This window comes from Meriones unguiculatus, chromosome 12 (genome assembly GCF_030254825.1).
Source record: "Meriones unguiculatus strain TT.TT164.6M chromosome 12, Bangor_MerUng_6.1, whole genome shotgun sequence".
In the NCBI taxonomy this organism is placed as follows: domain Eukaryota; kingdom Metazoa; phylum Chordata; class Mammalia; order Rodentia; family Muridae; genus Meriones; species Meriones unguiculatus.
Genome location: NC_083360.1, coordinates 86355943 through 86376922, shown reverse-complemented (window position 1 = coordinate 86376922; position 20980 = coordinate 86355943). Strand labels below are relative to the sequence as shown.

Sequence of the window (20980 nt, the reverse complement as noted above, 5' to 3'; positions counted from 1 at the left end):
ACCGTGCCACAGATCTGACAGAAGAGGCTTCTTGGGGGAGGGGGAGGGCGAAAGGCCGCCTGGGAGTGGGGTCACGGTTTTAAAAGCAATTCCATGACATCTTTCACAGGCTAGCACAGATTTGCTGTACTCCAAAGCCTCTGAGAAAAACTGACATTTCAAGGTAGTTCGCCGCTCTTACATATGGTTTCTTCAGTTGTTTTTCCTTCACATAGACTCTCACTGTGTGGCTCAGATCTACCTTTAATTTGAGACAATGACACACCTTCCTAGCTCAGCCTACTGAGTACTGTTACGGATGAAAGCTGCCACATCCAGTACCCATGTTCTTTTTCTCTTGTTTATATCCCTCGTCACTAGGGGGAGCCTTTAGAACACATACCCCAAGATGGGAAGGGTGGACCTTTAGTTTTGAGCCTCCCTCTTTCTAGCCTGACCTCCAAGGCCCTTGGAATTTCATCCCATCCTCTCAGTCAAGTTGACAGATACAACTGCTACACCAATCCGAAATCTGTCTAGAAGCTTCTTTCTCAGTGTTTCACATTGCTTGATGTGTTCTTTATTATGAATGGACTAGCTTTGGAGGGGAGACAGATCTTAGCTGAGAGTCACCATCTCACCCTGATGGAGCTCCGTGGGACAACTCTTGCCTGTCATGCTCAGGGTTCTAGGTTCAGTCTCCCGTGCTAGGGAGAAAAGGAGGAAGTGGAGGATGAGGAGCCAGGGTAAAGGCACTTGCCCCCAAGCCTGGCAATGTAAGTTCAAACACACAGCAGTCGCAAAGCAGGAGAACCTTGACTGGCACCACTGTCCTCCTGTTCTTATTTTTCTTCAAGGTCATCCTTAACTATATACTAAATTGAGGCCAACCTGAGTTTTAAGTAGTGAGACCGTGTCTCAAAGCAACAGCAGCAGCAAACAACAACAACAACAAAAACAAACAAAACTAGGCAAAAGGTAAGACTCCCAGTGCCATATTTATTAAGTTGTGAGCTTGGAGTGCATTCCTGTTCTGTAAACACAAATCTCTTCCCACCTGTCACTGTGGCTAAAAACTGCACATGCCATGTGCTTAATGTGGTGCCTGGCTCAGAGTAATTACTGTTGCAAAAATGTTTCTTGCCATGCCTGGAGTGCCATGAAATCCTGTGTCCCACCAGAATGATTTCTACACCGGTGAGAGGGTCAAGAACAGAGGAACCGGTTGTGGTCCCTCTCAGTGGTAGAACGTTTGCCTGGCATGTGCAAGCCCCTGGGCTGGATGCCCCAGACCCTGAGAAAATGCAATAAGAATAGAGCGGGCTTCGGTGATGACACTACAAAGTCAAGCACTGCTTTTCCCCTGTCTACGAAGTTAAACTGGTATGGAATGAGATTACCTGAGCAGTAGAGGGCAGTAGAGGGTTAAAAAAAAGGAGCCCCCAGGACCAAGTACTCGCTTTTTCCTTTTTTGTTTTGTTTTTGAGACAGGATTTCACCGTGTAGCCCTGGCTGACCTAGAACTCACTGACTGTGTAGACCAAGCTGGCCTGGAATGCACAGAGATCCTCCTGCTTCTACCTCCCCAGTGCTGGGGTCAAAAGCATGAACCACTACACCTGGCTACAAATTTAAAAAAAGAATAAATGTAAGATTTAAAAAAAAAAAATCTGTTGCTTTGTTTTTAAAGTCCTTTCTTTATCTCCGTAGTCTTTCTATCCGCTCTGTTCTCTAGCGCTGAGATGAAACCCAGAGCCTCACATGAGCTCCCCACTGGGTTACATCTCCCACGGGTACACCCAGGTCCTCTCCATCCTTACAAGTGAGTGTTCATGCTCACTTTGTACAGGCCTCGCTGCTCAGTGAACACTCTGATCTGTGTTTATCATAAGTTAAGCTCTTGGCTTTTACCAAGAGTGCTTCCCACCATTGCAAATAAATTTGAGATCACAGAAGTGAAGTGATTTTTCTGTAACACTCTGTGAAGGAGCTTTTCTAATCTTGTAGTTCACAACTGGCACAGAGCTGCTGGAGGGAAGAGCACAAGAGCATCATTGCAAAGCAGTTTCTAACTGGACTTAGCTTCCACTGATGCTCACAGGTCACTAGCCATTGGGGAAGTGCTTTGCAGTTTCATCCCCTTCACAGTATTCTCTTCCCTCATTCAGTAACATTCCCAGTGCCTTACTAATCAGTAGGGCTTGAACACTGCAATAGTAAAACCCAGGTTTCAATAAAGCATGCAATTCTCAGAACAGAAAAAGCATCAGTTAATGCATATGATAACCTCTTACTCTTATCAATAAAAGAAAGCCAATTGCCGGGTGCTGTAATCCCAGAACTCAGGGAGGCAGAAGCAGGCGGATCTCTTTGAGTTCAAGGCCAGCCTGGTCTACAAATTGAGTTCAGGCCAGCCAAGGAGAAACCCTGTCTTGAAAAAACAGCAACAGCAGCAGTGCGGGCCTGCCAGATGACTCAGTGAGTAGAGCCACTTGCGGCACAAGCCTGCTGACCTGAGTTTAATCCTCAGAACCCAAATGAGAGTGGAAGTAAAGCATGGTCTCCATGCTGGGCAGTGGTGGTGAATGCTTTTAACTCCGGCACTCAGGAGGCAGAGGCAGGTGTTGCAGGATATTTGGTCCCATTGTGAACCTCAAAATTGTGAACCGTAAAACTTTCTTGTTTGGTGTGGCTGGGCTCTGTCACACTCCTTTAATCGAAGAACTTCCTGTTGATTGTAAACAGGTGATTATGGTGTGGTTCACCCAGACTTAGCACACATCTTTAATTCAAGAGCTTTCTGTACACAGGATTTAATAAAATTGACCTTAGGTCAAGAGGCAGAACAAGAAACCAGCTGACAGGGATTAAAGAGTAGGAGGGGCAGGCTGGAGACATGACTCAGAGGCTCAGAGCACTGGGTCCTGAGTTCAATTCCCAGCAACCACATGGTAGCTCACAACCATCCATACTGAGATCTGGGGCCACCTTCTGGTATGCAGGTGAACAAACTAATACATAATAAATAAATCTTAAAAAAAAAAAAAAGTAGGAGGAGCTATCTGTTGAGGGGTATTCAAGACAGCCTGTGGAAGTTCAAGGAGCTTTAGCTCTTGAGCCCTTTGGCTTTAGCTTTGGCTCTTCTGCCTTTAAAGCTTTAGCTCTCTAGCTCTTTTGGTTTCTGGCTTTGGGGGCTTTGGGAGCTTTGAGCCAGCAAGGCTTTAGTCTTGGGTTTTTTGGCCTTTTCCTACTAGGCTATTAGATGAGTTAGCAAGCTTTTAGCTTTGGTCTTTTGGCCTTTTCCTTCTGGGACAAAAGCTTGTAATGCCAGGTTCACGGGACCCTCAGAGACCACCAGGAGGCGACTCGATGCAATAGCAAGAGAGCTTTATTACGAGAGTGATCAAACTTGGGACCTGATTCTCACTGATGCAGCAGTAGAGAAGTGGGACCCTGAGCCCTGAATGAGCAGGATTTTTAAAGGGAAAGTCTGTGAGCAGGAGGTTTCCATGGCAGCAAGCAGGGGCACAAGCCTTGGCGTTAAAGAATTGGGTGAAGTTTATCAGGGCAGGTGACTTTCTCTGAGGCACACAATCACAATGGCTAAGGCATATAATCACAATGGGTAAAGCATATAATCACAATGGCAACTTTTCTAAACCGCATCTGAAACATTGGAGAGAATTTTCCCACCTGATTCCCAACTGATTCTCATTGATTTTTGCCAGGGAGTTTGTCTCTATTTTCTATGAAGCATTTATTCTGTTATATTTCCTAGAGGTTGTTGCTAGGAGAGTTAACTTTGTTCTCTGCCAGGTGTACTTCTGTGATATTTCCTGGTGCCTGAATTCAGTTCCCAGTCAAGATCTTTATTTTAAAATGGAGTTATACTCAGGCTAACTTAAACTCTTTAAGCTGAGTAGGAAAGGTGATACATCAGAGAAAGACTTGACAGACTGGAATAGACCCAACTCTCATGAGAAGAGAGAGGAAAGGGAAGCTACTTAAGGGGCAATGCAGAGAGAGAGAGAGAGAGAGAGAGAGAGAGAGAAGAGGCCATTTTACCAGAAGAGTTTTACAGAGAGAGGTTGAATGAGTGAACAAGCTAGACGCAATGAAGACCAAATGAGCCAGAGAATGAGAAGGAGCCAAAAGATTAGAAAAGATTGCTGGAGTTAGTTTGAGGCCAAGCAGAGCAATTCAGGGAAAGAAGCCAGATTGAATAAGTCATCTGGGAGAGGAGTTTGAGCAGAACAGTTAGTTGATTTGAACAAGGCAGCCCAGAGCTCACTAAGAACCCGAAAGGGTGAGCTTATTGAGCAGTAAGTCTCAGAGGCTGAAAACATTTTAGACCTAGGTTAGATTGTATAGAGGCTAAAAGCTTCCAGGACCAGGCCTAGGTTAGCAGAGAGAGAGGCAGTGAGCTTCCATAACAACAACTGAAACAGGTGAATAAATGTTCCTTTTACAGGCAGGCAGATATCTGAAGCCAGCTTGGTCTACAGAGAGAGCTTCAGGGCAGCCAGGGCTACGCAGAGAAACCCTGTCTCAAAACCACAACAACAACAGAACCAAGCAAACAAACAAAAGAACAGAATCAGCTTCACAAGAATTTTCCTCTGGCTTCCATATGTTGACTAGGAAACACAGCTGCCCATATACACTATACCTACACACATATACATACAGTTGTCATTTAAAAATAAGACCCAGTGCGATAATTTTATCCATTAGGTTAATAAAGAGTGCCATCCGAGAGGCTGGAGAGATGGGTCGGCAGTTAGGAGCACTTGCCGCTCTCGCAGAGGATGGTAGCTCAGTTCCCGGCCCTACCAGAGGTGTCACAATCACAGGTAACTCCAGCTCCGGGAGCTCTGATAGCCTCTTCCGGCTCCCGGGGGCACCTGCACACCTGGTGCGCGCTCACTCACACACACAAACACACACATAAACTGAAACTGTTTAATCTTAAAAAAAGGAACGCATGGGATCAGCAAGATGACTCGGCAGATAAAAATGCCTGCTGCCAAGGCTGCTAAGCCGAGTTTTTACCCCCGAGACCCAGATGACAGAGGGAGAGAACTGCAAAAAAAAGATTGGCCTCCTTTGTTTATGAGCACGCTGGGAAATTAACAAGCCTATAAACTGTTAGTAGAACTATAAATTGATGCTTTCTCTTTGGAGAGAAATTTCATAATGTTTAGTAATGTTCGGAGCGTGCTGGGGTTAAGGATTTAGCTGCGGTAGTGTGCTTGCCTAACTCTCCTGGCTTCCGTCCCAGGAGTTTCACAGCATTTTAGAAAACAGCAAGCCATTACCTTAAAAAAAAAAAAAAAAAAAAAGTTAATTAAGCTGAGAAAGTAGCTCATCTGTTGGAGAACTTGCCGGGCACCCTGGGTTCAGTCCCAATCGCTTGCTTCATAAGACAGGCATGGTGCAATCCTAGCACTTGTAAGGTGGAGGCAGGAGGGTCAGGGGTTCAAGGTCATCCTCAGTTACATATCAAGTTCAAGGCCAGCCAGAGTTACAAGAGACCCTTTTCTTAAAAACTAATTTCAGTCAGGCAGGGTGACAGGTGTTTCTGTTCAGGTGGCTGGGACAGGAAGACTGCTGTGTGTTCAAGGCCAACCTGGGCTACCTAGCAAGGGAGCCTAACAAGGTTGCCTTAAGAAACCAAACCTAGAGGGGGCTGGAGTGATGGCTCAGAGGTTAAGAATACTTGCTGTTCTTCCAAAAGTCCTGAGTTCAATTCCCAGCAACCACATGGTGGCTCATAACCATCTATAGTACGATTTGATTTACAGGTAGAATGTTGTATAAATAATAAATAACTCTTAAAAAAAAAAAGAAAGAAACTAACCTAGGGCTGGAGAGCTGGCTCAGAGGTTAAGAGCACTCACTGTTCTTTCAAGGGTCCTGAGTTCAATTCCCAGCAGCCACATGGTGGCTCACAACCATCTATAGTATGATCTGGTGTGCAGGCAGAATGTTGTATAAATAATAAATAAATCTTTTTTAAAAAAAGAAAAGAAACCAAACCTAAAAAATAAAGTTAAAGAAAAATTAAACTCCAGCCTGGTTTACAAAGAGACTCCAGGACGGCCAAGGCTACACAGAGAAACCCTGTGAGTTAGAACAGAGTGTGGGGCTATTGTACAAGGGAATTAGTTTTTATTCAAATCCTGTGCTGGGGCTGTGCTCACTCAGCTGAGTACTTACCAGCACCCTGGAAGGTGTCTGATCGTCAGCACCTAATAAAGCGGGTACAGATGCACGCCTATAATCCTAGGCTTGGTGACGGAGGCAAGAGAACCAGAGGCTTATCGTCATCTTGGCTATATGACCTACAAATAGGTTATCTACAAATCAGTTACCTTTGCAAGCACACGAAATAGGCAGAGCACTCGCTAAAAACATGCCAGTGGGGCTGGAGAGCTGCTTCAGTGATTAAGAACAATCGTGGCTCAAACATGAAGAGCTAAGTTCACACCTCATCACCTACCTACACTGGGCAGCTCGCAAACACCCAAGGGACTCAACACCCTCTTCTGACCTCATCAGGCACTGGCACGTGCGTGCATATAGTCACACACACGTACAAGAATACAGGAAATAACAAAGAGTAGATAAATGTGGGCTTTGTTTTGTTTTTCTTTTGTTTGGTTTGGTCTGGTTGTTTTTCGAGACGGGGTTTCTCCGTGTAACCCTGGCTGTCCTGGAAGTCACTCTGTAGACCAGGCTGGCCTAGAACGAGAAGATCCACCCCACTCTGCCTCCCAACTGCTGAGATTAACCGTGTGTACCACCAGGGCCCACCTCAGCCCTTTTCTTGTCTTTCCTTTTTCTTTAACGTAGGTGGGTGTTTTGTTTGCAAGTGTGTTTTGTGCCACCTGTGTGCCTGGTACCCAGAAGAGAGTTTCCGATTCCTCAGCACTGGAATATCAGATTGTGGTGAGCCACAGGCAGTTGCTGGGACTCAAACCAGGGTCCTCTGGAAGAGCAGCCGGTGCTCTTAACTGTGGAATCATCTCTCCAGGTATCCACATTTAGTCTTCTGAGCTGTTTCAGGAGGAGCAGCTTTGTTGGTGTCCTACTTAGGGCCTCTACTGCTATGATGAAACACCATCACCAACAGCAAAATGAGGAAGGAAGTATTTGTCCTAACTTCCACCTCAAAGTCCGTCACTGAAGGACGTCAGGACAGGAACTCAAGCAGGGCAGGAACCTAAAGGTGGGCGCTGATGCAGAGGCCATGGAGGGGTGCTGCTTACTGGCTTGCTCCCCGTGGTTCACTTAGCCTTCTTTTTACAAAACTGGGCACCACCAGCCCAGGGATGACCCTGTGAGCAATGGGCCGGGTCCCTCCCACATCAATCACTAGTTAAGAAAATGACCTACAGGCTTGCTTACAGCCCAGTCTTAAGGAGGCATTTTCTCAGGTGGGTTTTCTCCTCTCAGATGACTCCAGCCTCTGTCAAAGTGACAAAATTAGCCAGCACAGCTGGAGTGCGTTGTTTGTTCGCTCATCTTGTTGGTTGGCTGTTTTTTGGGACGGTTTCATTTATCTCAGCCTGGCCTCAAACTCAAAGCTGACTGTCTGATCCTTCTCCAGGCCCTGCCTCTGGGGCGCATCACTGCGCTGGGGCAGATCTAAGCCAGGCCTTCATGCACTCGCCCTGCCCTTGTTTTGTTTTGTCTGTTTACTGATCCTTTCAGATCACTGAATAAACAGTGTCCAATAACAGTTACAGTACCATTGCGGGCAGATTCCTCCCTAACCGCCTTCACCGATTTCTTTTTGTGGTAACAGTAGGGTCTCTGTTGAATCCTTCCGTGGATAGAATCCTCAGTGCTGGCAGGAAGCAGGTCATCACCCTTACTCGCATCAGCAAAGGGGTCCAAAGAATGCAGGGATGTTCAGTGTGGTTCCTTTTCATGGGTGGAATGGCCAATGGAAGGCAGCTGTCTATGCGAAGGAGGGAGTGTGAGGAAATGAGAGGCGGGGAGGGATGGGGGGGCTGCGGCTGAGTGATCAATGACTTTTTTTTCATGTATGTATTTGTTTGTTTGTGTGCTCTTGTATTTGCGTCTGTGTGTGAGGCCAGAGAACTCTGTGCAGTGTTCTCAAGTATCAGCTGAAGTTTTGTTGTTTTGATATTAAAAAATATATATATTAGTTTTATGTGTGTGAGTGTTTTGCCCACCAGGTGCCTGCGTGGTGCCTGCAGAGGCCAGACAGTGGAACTGCTGGATCTGTAGGTATAGGCAGGAGTGAGCTGCCACAGCAGGTGAGTGTGGGAACCTAACCCAGGTTCTGGGCAAGAACCATCTCTTCAGCAGCCCCCACCCCACCCCGACTCTTGCGTCTTTTGAGGCAGGGTCTTAAGCATATAGTCTAGGTGGCCTGGAACTGTTTGTATGTTTGTTTTGGGGACAGGGTCTCACTGGCTGGCCTGGAACTCAGAGATACTCCTGCCTCTGCCATTCCCCCAGCCCGGTTCTGTCTGGGTAATTCTGCCGTCACAGCTGCTCGAACTCGTTATTAATATAGAGCCAAGGCAGTCCTTGAACTCCTGATCCTGCTGCCTCCACCTCCTGGGCGTTAGAGTCATAGCGTTTGCCACCACCACCACCACCACCCTCCCCCCCCCCCCCCCCCCATCTAGTAGTTTTACGTTGCAAAAGGGATTCAGATAAGTAAAGGTCACCCAACACGCTGCCAGGATCCGGCCAGTAGCAGAGACTCAGGACAGGACCAATTACGTTTTGCTATGAGGTCATCGCGGAGGCTTCGGATTGGTGTTTGTGTGGTAACTGGCCTCCCTGGGTAGACTCGCGTTGATGGAGACACTGAGTCTGGGCACGGCTCGCCCGCGGGTGTCCTAGAGCTTTCCCAACTCCAGGTCCTTGCAGGTCTCCTGGGAACCTTCCGAAATGGGCAGCAGAGCGGTGGGGGCGAGCGGCCCTCCCTGCCGCGGCCGGCCCATCGCTCCAGCCGGGAGCCTGCCCCTCCCTCGCGGCCGTCTTCCTCCCAAGGCTGTGACTGCCGCCACCCCTGCCCACACTGCACGGCCAAGGTGACTGCCAGGCACACCATCGTCACGTGACCTGCCTGGCGGGCCTCGGGTGCCCAGCTTGAAGCCGAAGGTGAAGGCTTGGTGCCAAAGCACAACAAAAGTTACCGAGAGCCCTGAACATCTTTCTTTCCCTCAGGGCAACAAGGTGGGTAGGAACCTTTCCCACGTTATTTTTGGCCTTCTTTGGATCAGGGTTTCTTTTTCTTCTTTACATTTTTTTTAAAATTTTTATTACTTATTTATGTGTATGTATGCGTATGAGGGCAGAGGTTATCAGATCACCTGGAGCTAGAGTTACAGGCTTGCGTGCTGGGAATTGAACTTGGGTCCATTTAGCAAGAACACTATGTGCCCTCTGAGCTATCTCTCCAGGCTCTAGATTAGGGTTCCTTAAAAACTGTCCACTCTCAACCCTCTCTCACCAGAGAAGTTTTACATGACCCCAGATCTACAGCTGTATATAATAGTATACATATAAAGCATTTACTGATAATAAATCACTGAAAGAGCTTTGGTTTTGTTTCTTGGTGTATCCACAGGGTCTTGCTGTGAAGCCTAAAGACTGGCCTAGAACTCACACTATAAGCCAGAATCAATTTATTATAAAACTTTTTTGCTGGGTGTGGCAGATCAGGACTGCTGGAGGCAGGGAAGGAATCGGGGTTTTGCAGTAAATCACCTCAATTCTCAGCTGAGATGCAGTGCCTTGTAAAAGGACTTACAGCGCACGCACACACTGTAACTGGAGGGACAGAGGTTAGCGTGGCCCCTGTGTGTGGACAACACTTGAACCCACATCCTTAGCCAGGCATGGTGATTCAGGAGGCTGAAGCAGGGCCAGCCTGGCTACACACTGAGATCCTGTCTCTAACAAAGAAACTCGGGGCCTAGAGATAGCTCAGTGCTTAACACGGGTGTGTCTGAGCAGAGGACCTAGATTAGCTTCCCAGCACCCATGCTGGGGTATTCACAGCTTCATGGGACCCCACACCTCCTTCTCTACCCTCTGGGTATCTGCAATCAAATGTGCACATGCCATGACACAACACTTATGCACATAATTAAAACTAAAGGAAATAAATCCTTAAATAAAACAAACACAAGCCAAGCCGGGCGGTGGCACACACGTTTAGTTCAAGCATTTGGGAGGCAGAGGCGGAGGAACTCACAGAGTTTCTCACTAAGCTCACAGGATTTCAACAGTCTCTTCCTGAAGCCTCTGACCTAGACACAGCCACGGCAGGTACGTGTTTGCGCATGAGGGAGTAAGTTAAGGATAAGTTAATATGGGCTTCTAGGTGTCCCCGCGTGCTGACTGTCAGAAAGGCACCTTGGCAGTACTGAAGACGAAAGGTAAGCTTGCTGATCTGCCCCAGCCTGCCTTTCCGGCTCCCTCTCCCACCTCTGGCCTTTAAGCACTTGTGGACTTTAAGCACTTTATCTGGCTTCACGCTCCAGCGCCTTCACATAAGCGAACCTCTGCACTTCCGCACTCCTAGACATTTAGATAATGCTTCCTTGTCCTACAGGACCCAGGGAAAACAGTGCCTCTGAAAAGGTGATGTGGAGGCCTTCTCTGACCTCTGCTGCCTACCTGGGCTGGGCATCTCTGCCTTCCAATAGGTTTCAAAGTTTTGTTTCTGTAGCCCTGCCTGGCCTGGAACTTGCTGTGTAGATCAGGGTGGCTTCAAACTCACAGAAATCCCCTGCCTCCGCCTCCCGGGTGCTAGAATTAAAGAAATACAATGCCACACCCAGGCTGATTTTTTTTTTTTAAAGATTTATTTATTATCTATACAGTATTCTCTCTGCCTTGATGTATGCCTCCACGTCAGAAGAGGGCACCAGATTTCATTATAGATGGTTGTGAGCCGCCATGTGGTTGCTGGGAATTGAACTCAGAACCTTTGAAGAACAGTCAGTGCTCTTCTGAGACATCTCTCTACCCCCCAGGTTGTTTTTGTGGTTTTGTTGTTGTTGTCTTGTTTTGTTGGTGCTGGGAACAAGACCCAGGGCCTTGTGAAATGCAAGCAGTAACTCTCTGGGTGACCTACATGCCATATCAGAGCTGTGCTGTTTGTTTTGTTCTTGAGACGGGTTTTGCCACATTGACCAGTTGTTTCTTGACTTCTGGGCTCTGGTGATCTTCCCGCCTCAGCATGTCCTACAGGTTTAACTAGATACAATCTAAAGCCATCTGAGAGGAGGAAACCTTAATTGAGAAAATGCCTCCATAGATCTGGCTGTAGGCAAGCCTGAAGGTCATTTTCTTTTTCTGTTTTCTTTCCTTCCTTCCTTCCTTCCTTCTTTCTTTTTTGTTTTTTGTTTTTTTGTTTTTTTTTTTCAGAACAGGGCTTCTCTGTGTAGCCTTGGCTGTCCTGGACTTACTTTTTGTAGACCAGGCTGGTCTTGAACTCACTGAGGTCCACCTGCCTCTGCCTCCCCAAGTGCTGGGATTACAGGTGTGCACCACCCTGCCCAGCTGTAGGGCATTTTCTTAACTAGTGATTCATGGGGGAGGGTCCAGTCCATAGGTGGTGTCATCCCTGGGCAGGTGACCTTGGCTTCTATAAAAAAGCAAGCTGAGCAAGCCATAGTAGCAAACCAGTAACATCACCCCTCCGTGGCCTCTGCATCAGCTCCTGCCTCCAGGTTCCTGCCCGGTGTGAGTTCTTGGCCTGACTTCCTGCAGTGACGGACTTTGCACACACAAGTGTAAACAAGCCCTTTCCTCCCCAAGTTGCTTTAGCCATGGTTGTGTCATCACAGCAATAGTAACTCTAAGACATTCAGCCTCCCAAGTAGCTGGGACTGTAAGTGCAGGAATTATTGGTTTAGGAGACAGAATAAATTTAAATATTTATGTCTTTATTTTTATGTGTTACAGGTGGATTGCCTTACATGCATGTCTGTGCACTGTGCATGCGCCTGGTGTCCATGGAGGACAGACGAGGGCGTGAGACAATTTGGGAGTGGAGTTAAAGACAGTTGTGAGCTGCTGTGTGGGTGTTGGAAATTGAGCTGAGTCCTCAGGAAGAGCAATCAGTGCTTTAAATCACTGAACTATTAATCCAGTTCATTCTTTCTTTCTGCACTCCATTTCTTTCTTAAAGGGAAGCCGGGCTCACTGGCACACACCTGTAATCCCAGCACTCAGGGAAGCAGAGGCAGGCGGATCTCTGTGAGCTTAAGGCCAGCCTGGTCTACAAAGTGAGTCCAGAACAGCCAGGGCTACACAGAGAAACCCTGTCTCAAAAAAAGAATGAATAAACATTTAAAAAAAGGTGGGGCGCTGGAGAGAGGTTAAGAACACTGTTCTTCCAAAGGTCCTGAGTTCAATTCCCAGCAACCACATAGTGGCTCACAACCATCTATAAATGAGATCTGGTGCCCTCTTTTGGTGTACAGGCGCACATACAGGCAGAACACGGTATAAATAATAAAGAAATATAAAAAAGACCCTCCAAAACAAACAAAAAAAACCCAAGAAAGTAAAAGGGTCTCGCTCTGTGACTTCGACTGGCTTAGAACTTACTGAATAGCCTAAGTTAATCTCAAAATCCCAGCTGTCCTGTCCTGCCTTCGCCTCCCAAATGCTGCAACGGTCACACCTGCCTGAGGATGTCTTGGCCTTTCAGTTATTATTTCCTCTTGGTTTTCTGTATGGGCTGTTTTAAGACGCCTAAAGATATGCTGGCTGTTTTTGCCTTCTGAGAAACTGGAACAGGAGATTGGTATAGCCCCAGAAGATCTCACTGACCCTAAACAGCCGGGAGGAGTACAGGGGTCCATGCCCCTCTCCCCACTAACCTTCTCTCTCTTACCTAGGGTTATATACAGTTGGTGGAAGAGAGGTAGAGGCTTAAATATGCCAAATAAAGCAGATTAAAAAGGAGTAGAAACAGCCGTGGAACTTACACACCCATACACGCACCCTTACAAAAGAAAAACTGTAAAAGAAAAGGATACGTAGCCTGCTAAAATGTAAAGTTCGTGGATTGTGAAAGGTAAAGAAGGTATGAAGGATGAGCCCCCGGTGTGGTGGTGCACGACTTTAATCCCAGCACTTGAGAGGCAAGAGCTGGATCTCTGTGAGTTCCTGGACAGCCAGGGCTGAAACAGAAAGGCTGTCTCACGGCTCCCTCCCCTCTCCAAAAAAAAAAAAAAAAAATGAGGACCTGAGTTTGGATTCCCAGACTTGTCTAAAAAGTCAAGGATGATAATAATAACAGTTCTGTAACCTCAGGGCTGGGTAAGGGGGTAGAGACAAATGGATTCCTGGAGTTCATTGGCCAGACAGCCTGACCAGTTAATAATACCAGATTCAATGAGACAGTGCTTCCTTTGAGGCAGGGTCTCTCCCCGAACCTGGGTGTATTAGTTTGTTCTCTACTGCTGTGACAGAACACCATGGCTGTGGTTCTGCGTCTGGTGGTAGTCTGGGATGCGGCTGTCAGCTTCTGAAGAACAAAGGGACCCCGAGATCAAAGGTTCTGTTTCTCTCAGAGTGGTCAGGCCGAGGCCCACACACTAAGCAAGGCTCCCAATCTCACAGGACAGGTAGAACTGAGTTTCCCACCGGGAGTTAGTTTTTTAAAATGAGATTGCTGGTATCAGATGGCAGTGGAAACTCTGGAGTTCCAAAAGCCTGTGATGATACCCTTTGGCTAAGCTGCCATATTAACTGATGGTGGGGATGATGGCAAAAGCCCATTCCTGCTTGGCTCACAGCCAACACAGGTCTGGCGGAAGGTGGGTGCAATGAGATGCAGGCCCAAGCTTGAAGCTGGGGGGAGGACGGGAGGACTTCAGTGGCTGCTGGGGCAGTTCTTCTGTCATTGCCTGACCATGATGCATTGCCTGATCATGACTCATCTATGAATGGCAGAAGCTCAAATTGGCCAGCAGCATGCTCAATGGAGAATTGCCAGGAAGGAGGGGAGCCCTCCCTTCATCAGAATAAATGGCAAATCTCTGGAGGCCATGGTGAAGAACTGGAGGGAGAGAGTTTTATTTTGTGAATCAGGGACTTATAAACCTTGAGGATGAAGGTGTTTGATTCACTGGGGCTAGGGGTGCCAGGGATACTTGATTTATATGTAACAAAACAGTTTTATCATAAGAAGGGAAAGCAGTACTTAATTATTCTATGAGTGGGGGAGAATCTCCAGTTACAGTTAAAGGTCATTGGTTAAAAGCCAAGACATTAAGGCATCTTATTAGCATAGGGTGGATATTTCCAGGACTCCCCAGATGCTTGCTGAACAGGTTCTACCAGGAGAAAGGTAGTTAAACCTGTTTTTTCCCTGAGGACTATGTGACATTCCTCAGGTAGAGGATGTGGGGGTTCAGGATCCCCAGATCAGGCAGAGAAAAGGAAGCCCTTCTGACAAAAGGAGTCCATCATTTTATATGACGCTCAGAGGCTATCCAGAAATACCAGACTTTGACCTTAACAGCAGGGTTTCCAGACAAGGCCAAAAAGCAACTGCAGAAGAAAGGGTTTATTTGACTTAACACATCCCCAGCATAGCCCATCACTAATTGATGTCTAGGCAGGAGTTCAAGCAGAGCAGGAACCTTGAGGCAGGAACTGAAGCAGAGGCAATGGAGGGATACTGCTTACTGGCTTGCTCCCCATGGGGGTGAAGCAAAGCTCAACCAGCTCTGTTATACAACCCAAGGCCACCTGCCCAGGGGTGACGCTACCCACAATGAGTTGGGCTTGCCCACATCAATCATTAATCAAGAAAATGCTTTACCAACTTGCCTACAGTTCAGTTTGCAAAGGTGTTTTTGTCAGTTGAGTTCCTTCTTCCCAGATAACTCTAGCTTATGTCAAGGTGTAAAAACAAAAACAAAACAAACAAACAAAAACAAAAAACAAAACCAGATAGCACTGGGTCAATCATTTTCTCAGCTAAGCTGGAATCCAGCTAGCTCCGGTGATTTTTTTTCTAAGCCCACCTTGGAGTTGGGGTTACAGGCATGAGTGGGCTTGTTATGTGAATGCTGTGGTCTGAACTCTAGTTTTCATGATTGTGCTGCAAGTGCTATTATCAATCAGCGAGCGATGTGACAGCTACTTTTATAGAACTGTATTGGTTTTTCTTAGTTTTTCCCTTAACCTAGCTATCATACAAATAATTGAGACTCTATAATTCCTTTTTAATGATAAGCTTCATAACACAAGACCTGAACAGTTATTACTCTATTCTTAAGCCTCTAGGCTAATCTGGTTCCCTCCCAGCATTTTGTAGCTTTCCTGCTGAGCTCTCTCTCCTGGTGTCTCCTGAGCCTCTGCCATGGCAGAATGCCCTACTTCTTCTTCTAACTCCCTCCCCTCTGCCCCCCACTGGCAGGCAGTCCAGCCCTATTCTCTCCCCTGCTCATCGATTGGGTATAAGCTGCTTTATTGACATATCAGGGGACAACTGGGGAGCAGAGTGTATACAATTTTAAGAAAGGAGATTCACAGAACAAGGCTTGCTACCAGATATTGGAACACAGAAACCAGCATTTGAATTCCACGATAACCTTATGCCTACAGCCATCTCCTCAGCCCCTCCTTCTGTTTTTGGTTTTTTTAAGACAGGGTTTCTCTGTGTAGCCTTGGCTATCCTGGACTAGCTTTGTAGACCAGGCTGGCTTCTAACTCACAGAGAACTGCCTGCCTCTGGGATTACAGATGTGTGCCACCGCACCCAGCTGTTGTTTTTTTTTTTAATAAAAAATAAAAAGGGAATTGAACTCCTCTGCTAAAGAGCTATGATATCTTTCTTTTTTCTTTTTTTTTTTTTTTTTTTTTTTTTTCTTTTCAAGTACAGTTTCACTATGTAGCCCAGGCTGGCCTTTAACTTCTGGGTGATCCTCTGCTTCCTGAGAACTGGAATAACAAGCATGTGGTCATGTCCAGATCCCCTTCTGGTTTCTATTCAAACCACCACCACCGCCTGGCAAAAACTGTCTTTTTAACCCTACTCCCCTACTCTCTGACCCTACTCTAATCCTACTCAATCTCTCTCAGCCTCTGCTGGCTTTTGTTTGTTTATTTTTGTTCTTTGAGACAGGGTTTCTCTGTGTAACATCCCTGGCTGTCCTGGAGCTCACTCTGTAGACCAAGCTGGCCTCCAACTCTCAAGAGTCCTGGGAGTAAAGGCATATGCCACCACCGGCCTGGTTGTCTTATATCCTCTCCTATTGCCAGAATTCCAAGTGGCAACGGACACTGAAGGGCATAGGATTCTTAAAGGGCCAGACACACAAAATAAATCACACTGCATACCCATAAATAAAAAAATTAAAGCAAATCTTTAAAGTAAATTGAAATGAGCAGGATGCGGTGGTGCACACCTTTACTCCGAGCATTCTGGAGGCAGAGGCAGAGGCAGAGGCAGGCGGATCTCTGTGAGTTTGGGGCTAGTCTGGTCTATAGAGTGAGTTCCAGGACAGTCAAGGCTATGTAGAGAGACCCTGTTACAAAAGCAAACAAACAAAACTTAAAATGAAAAAGAACTGATGAGGCAGCAGTTACATCAGCCCATGGACTGGGGGTAGTTTTTTTTTTTCTTTCAGGTTTGTCATTATGTGACTGTATGTGTTTGGCTGTGTGCATGTGGCCAGACAGAATGCCACAAGCCCTGGAGCTGAGTTTTAGGTGCTTATGAGACATCCCACATGGGTGCTGGGGACTGAACTGGGGTTCTTCGGAAAAGCATTAAGGATTCTTTGCCGCTGAGCTGTCTCACCAGCTTCCGGAGATGATCCCTTGTGGAGACACCGGTCTTCCTGAGTAGTTGGAAAGCAGGTCAGTGTCTTGTGCTGCTTACAGGGCGACAGCTGACATGGCGTAAGTTTGGTTCTCCATTAGAAGGTGAAGGAGCAACTCACTTATCTTTAGTTGGTTCTTGAAAGGTAGAAGACTTTCAGAACCGTTCCAACCATCAAAGTTTCAAGGCCGTGAATCTTAAAAATAGCAGCAAAGCAAGGCAGGTGTGGTGGTGCACACTTTTCATCCCAGCACTCAGGTGGCAGAGCCAGGCGGGGCTCTGTGGGGTTGGGCCCAGCGTGGTGTGCATAGTGCATTCTCGGACAGACAGAGCTATAAAGTGAGATTCCCCAACCCCGTCTCAAAAACAAACAAAAAGAACACCGAAGCCTGCCTTTTCCTATTTAGTTTTCATTAACCATTGATTTTTGGATAATCTTGGAGTTTTGTTATTTTATTTTTTAGATAGGGTCTCATGTAACCTCAACTTGCCGAGCAGCCAAGGCTGGCCTTGTATGCCTGATCCTCCTGCCTTAGCTTCTCAAGTCCTGGGACTGCAGGCATGTACTACCCATGCCCAGATTAGAATTAGAAGGAGCCCAAACTATCAAATACATTTGTTTACATCATTTTATTTAAGTGTGTCGAGTGTGTAATTACTACAGAGTTCCCACTTTTTGAAATACTAATATATTCTTAATCAGCCCCTTCCCTCCCTTTGTTTGATTGTTTTTGAGACAGATTTTTACACTGAAGCCAGGCTGTCCAGGAAAACACTATGTAGACTGTTGTAGTCGGTTATTAATATTTGCTATTGTTTTATCTTCTTGTAAAGCTGCTGTTAATCCTCAGCGGCTGTATAAGCAAATCACCACACAGAGACTGGGTTTTTAGTTAATCTAGAACACAATGCTGGGCAATATTTACTCCCTCCTAAACCTCCAAGCCCTCAGTTTTCTAACATTTAGATTTCCCACATTATACTTGCTTTTTGTGAAATCTTAGTTCTGGTTCATGCTCCAAGTCCTCCAAGATCACTCCTCCCGCTCTGCTCTCCTTGTGCTCTCCTCTCCTCGGAGCTCCTCCTCCTCCTCGCCCCTTCCTGTTCTCTAGTTCCTCCCCTCTTTCCTATCCTCTGGCTCCTCCCATTGCACAACATTGTATCTAGTTGCTTTATTTGTGTCCTGTTTACACAAGAGTTGAGACAGGATGCTTATAGTCAGTATCACAATGCAATATCCAGATTGAAACCAGAGAGTTGGGGGTGGGGAAATCAGCATTTGAATTAACAAGGGTAAGGTATATACATTTTAAAAGAACATTATACCAACATTAGACCACGCTGTCCTCAAACTTACCCTGCCTTGGCCTCCGGAGTGTTGTGATCACAGCCATGAGTCACCACGCCCTGCTCAGTCAGCTCCGTTTTGTGCCTTTCAGTTGATCAGGAGCTTGAAGGCCCAGGAGGGATAGTCACCCTTAGATTGTTCTTCCTTTTGACTACAGTCAAAAGGAGCTTCCTGCTCCTCTGGTTGATTGGGCTCTCTTCCCTAGTGAGGCAGGTAAGTCCAAGCATTGGCTTAGCAACCTGGGACTCCTCTTGGCTTGGGCAATCTAGTTTTTGCCCACGCCTGCATCAAGTCCCATTTAGACCACGAGCTAAGCAATGGGATAAGTTCCTCCTCTTCCTGCCACTTAGACCTAGGAAGTTTCTATGTGGCTGTTCTTTAGTTATATCTGGATATGGGCCTAAGGGACAGTCAGCCTCAACAACAACAATAAAATTCATTATTATTATTATTATTTTGAGACAAAGCCTTACTACACAGCCTCAACTAGCCTGGAATTTGCTGTGTAGAGCAGGATGGCTAGGAACTCACAGGGATCCACCTGCCTCTGCCTCCTGAGCACTGGGATTAAGGGTGTAGGCCAGACTGAATTGGTTTAGGGTAAAAGTGAAATAAGGCAAACCGTCCTTGGAGTGAACTTTTATGGAGAATCTTCTATTTACCGTCTTATGCCTATAATTAAAATCAGGTGCATTATGGGAAGGGCCATGCACAGTGAACAAAGACTTACATAATCTAAGCTTGTCAGTCAACAAAGAACTATCTATGCTGCACCTCTGAGCAGCCAAAGCCAGCCTGCCTTCTTTGTACCGTATAAAATGAAACCCCAAACAATAGTTAGGACTCTTGAGTAACCTCATTCATGTGACCTGCTCTCAATCAATTTTTTTTTCCGGCTTTTCGAGACAGGGTTTCCCCTGTGTCGTCTCTGTCTTAACCTAATATCAAGCCTCACCTATGATATTCAGGTAGTATAATTTATCTCTCCAGAAAAATCAACTGTGCTCAGAATTTAAAAGACTCTCTTTTTCTTTTTTTCAGATTCGATCCCGGACCTCATCCGCCTAGGCCTGAGCCAGAATACCCTTCTCACTCAGGTCTTCCTACTCATCCAGCAATGAGGATGACCTTGAACTCTTGACTGTCTCGACTCTACCTTCTAAGTCTTTTACAGTCTCTGCAGGTACTCACATGTACACACATGTACACACACAGACACAGTAAAACAAAGTAAAAATACCAGACTCATTGTCACAGGCCGGCAATCCTAGCACTCCAGAGGTGGAGTCAAGAGAATGGGAAGTTCAGGGACTCCTGTGAGGACATAATTAATGAATTTGAGGCCAGTCTGGGCTACATGAAATTCTGTCTCAAACTATAACAACACAAGATATGCGGTTATACTGTGCTGGTTAAGTTTTTGGTGCCTCGACACAAGCTGGAGTCAAGTCATCTGGAGAGAGGGAACTTCAGTAGAGAAAACACCTCCATCAGAGTGGCCTGAAGTGAAGTAAGTGCATTTTCTTGACTAATGATTGATGTGAGAGAGGGCCCAGCCCATTTCGAGCAGTGCCACTCCCAAAACCATTTATTTTTCTTCTGACTTCTCTGGGGCTGGAGCAGAATACATTAACTTTCTTTATCTTCTTTTATTTCTTTTTTGAGATAGTCACCTGTAGCAGGCTGACCTTGAACTTGACTCAAGTCAGGCTCAGATTCTCACCCTCCTGCTGCTGCCTGTGATCAAGATATAAAACTCTCTTCTCTGCTCCTTCTCCAGCACCATGTCTGGCCACACTCCGCCATGCTTCCTGTCAGGATGATAAACCTCTGAACCTGTGAGCCAGGCCCTATTAAATGTTTTTCTTCTAAGAGTTGTTGTGGTCCTGGTCTTTCTTCACAGCAATAAAATCCTAAGACACCCCTTAAGAGCAAAGGATGCTATAAAGAGGAAGCTGACATGGATTAAGCATAAATTATAATCAAGTTTCTTGCAGGAGGTCAAGGACTACTGCATCCTGGCAGGGAAGCTAGGATGCAACACTGTTTTCTCCGTGGAGGGCAAGACTTCGTAGCCTCTTCCAGCCCCCTGACAGGATGGAGCATTCAGAAAATTTGTCCCCAGCGCCTGGGGAGATCCCAGTGTTCAGACAAATCCTTGACACCTATCTTGGGAAAAGAATAATCTCTATGTTGCTCAAAAAACAAAAACAAACAAAAAAACAAGCCCACAAAGTGATGGTACCTCAGTCATGCTGTGGAGTTTTCACCAGAGAAGACCGCTTGGACACAGGCTTAAGCCATTATTAGTCTTTATTAGCTGTAGTGCAACTACACTGGGTGTTCAGGATCCCAGTGTAGCCCCAACCCTTTCTCAAGGTGAGCGGGTAAGCACAAAAAGCCATGTCCTGGGTTGACATACTTTAGTGAAAAAGAACAGTTAGGCAGATGTGGAACCACAGAAGTCAAAAGGCAAGGTTAGCACCTTTAAAGACTTTCCCGGAACTAAGGGCTTTGATGGATTGGACCTTTGCTTTAGTTTTGGCAGGTGGTACTGTCTATGTGCTGAGATTTATAGCTAGAATGGAACTTCCATCATGGAGTCAGTTGTGCTAAGGTCTCAAGGCCCTGTTACAGGCAAGGCAATTTCTTTTTGTAAAAAGGGATGTGGCCAGAGCCCAAAGCAGCCATCTGTCTCCATCCCTAACTCAAGTGCTGTCTCATCCCACTACTGTGAGTTGGACTTCACTCTCTGAGGAGACTGGCTAATCGGCACAAAGGGAAAGGGGAGGTTCAGTGAATACCAA

The 20980-nt window shown here is 46.4% G+C and overlaps 1 long non-coding RNA gene across 2 annotated transcripts; it reads left to right on the top strand.

Moving 5' to 3' along the window:
- Positions 1-8715: 8715 nt before the first annotated feature.
- LOC132646862 (uncharacterized) lies at positions 8716-20017 on the top strand. 2 transcript variants are annotated; one of them, XR_009585201.1, is made up of 3 exons: positions 8716-9201; positions 19215-19683; positions 19843-20017. It is a non-coding gene; the product is annotated as an uncharacterized LOC132646862 (long non-coding RNA). The 2 variants fall into 2 exon arrangements; XR_009585202.1 differs by lacking the exon at positions 8716-9201 and adding an exon at positions 16656-16863.
- Positions 20018-20980: the final 963 nt, after the last annotated feature.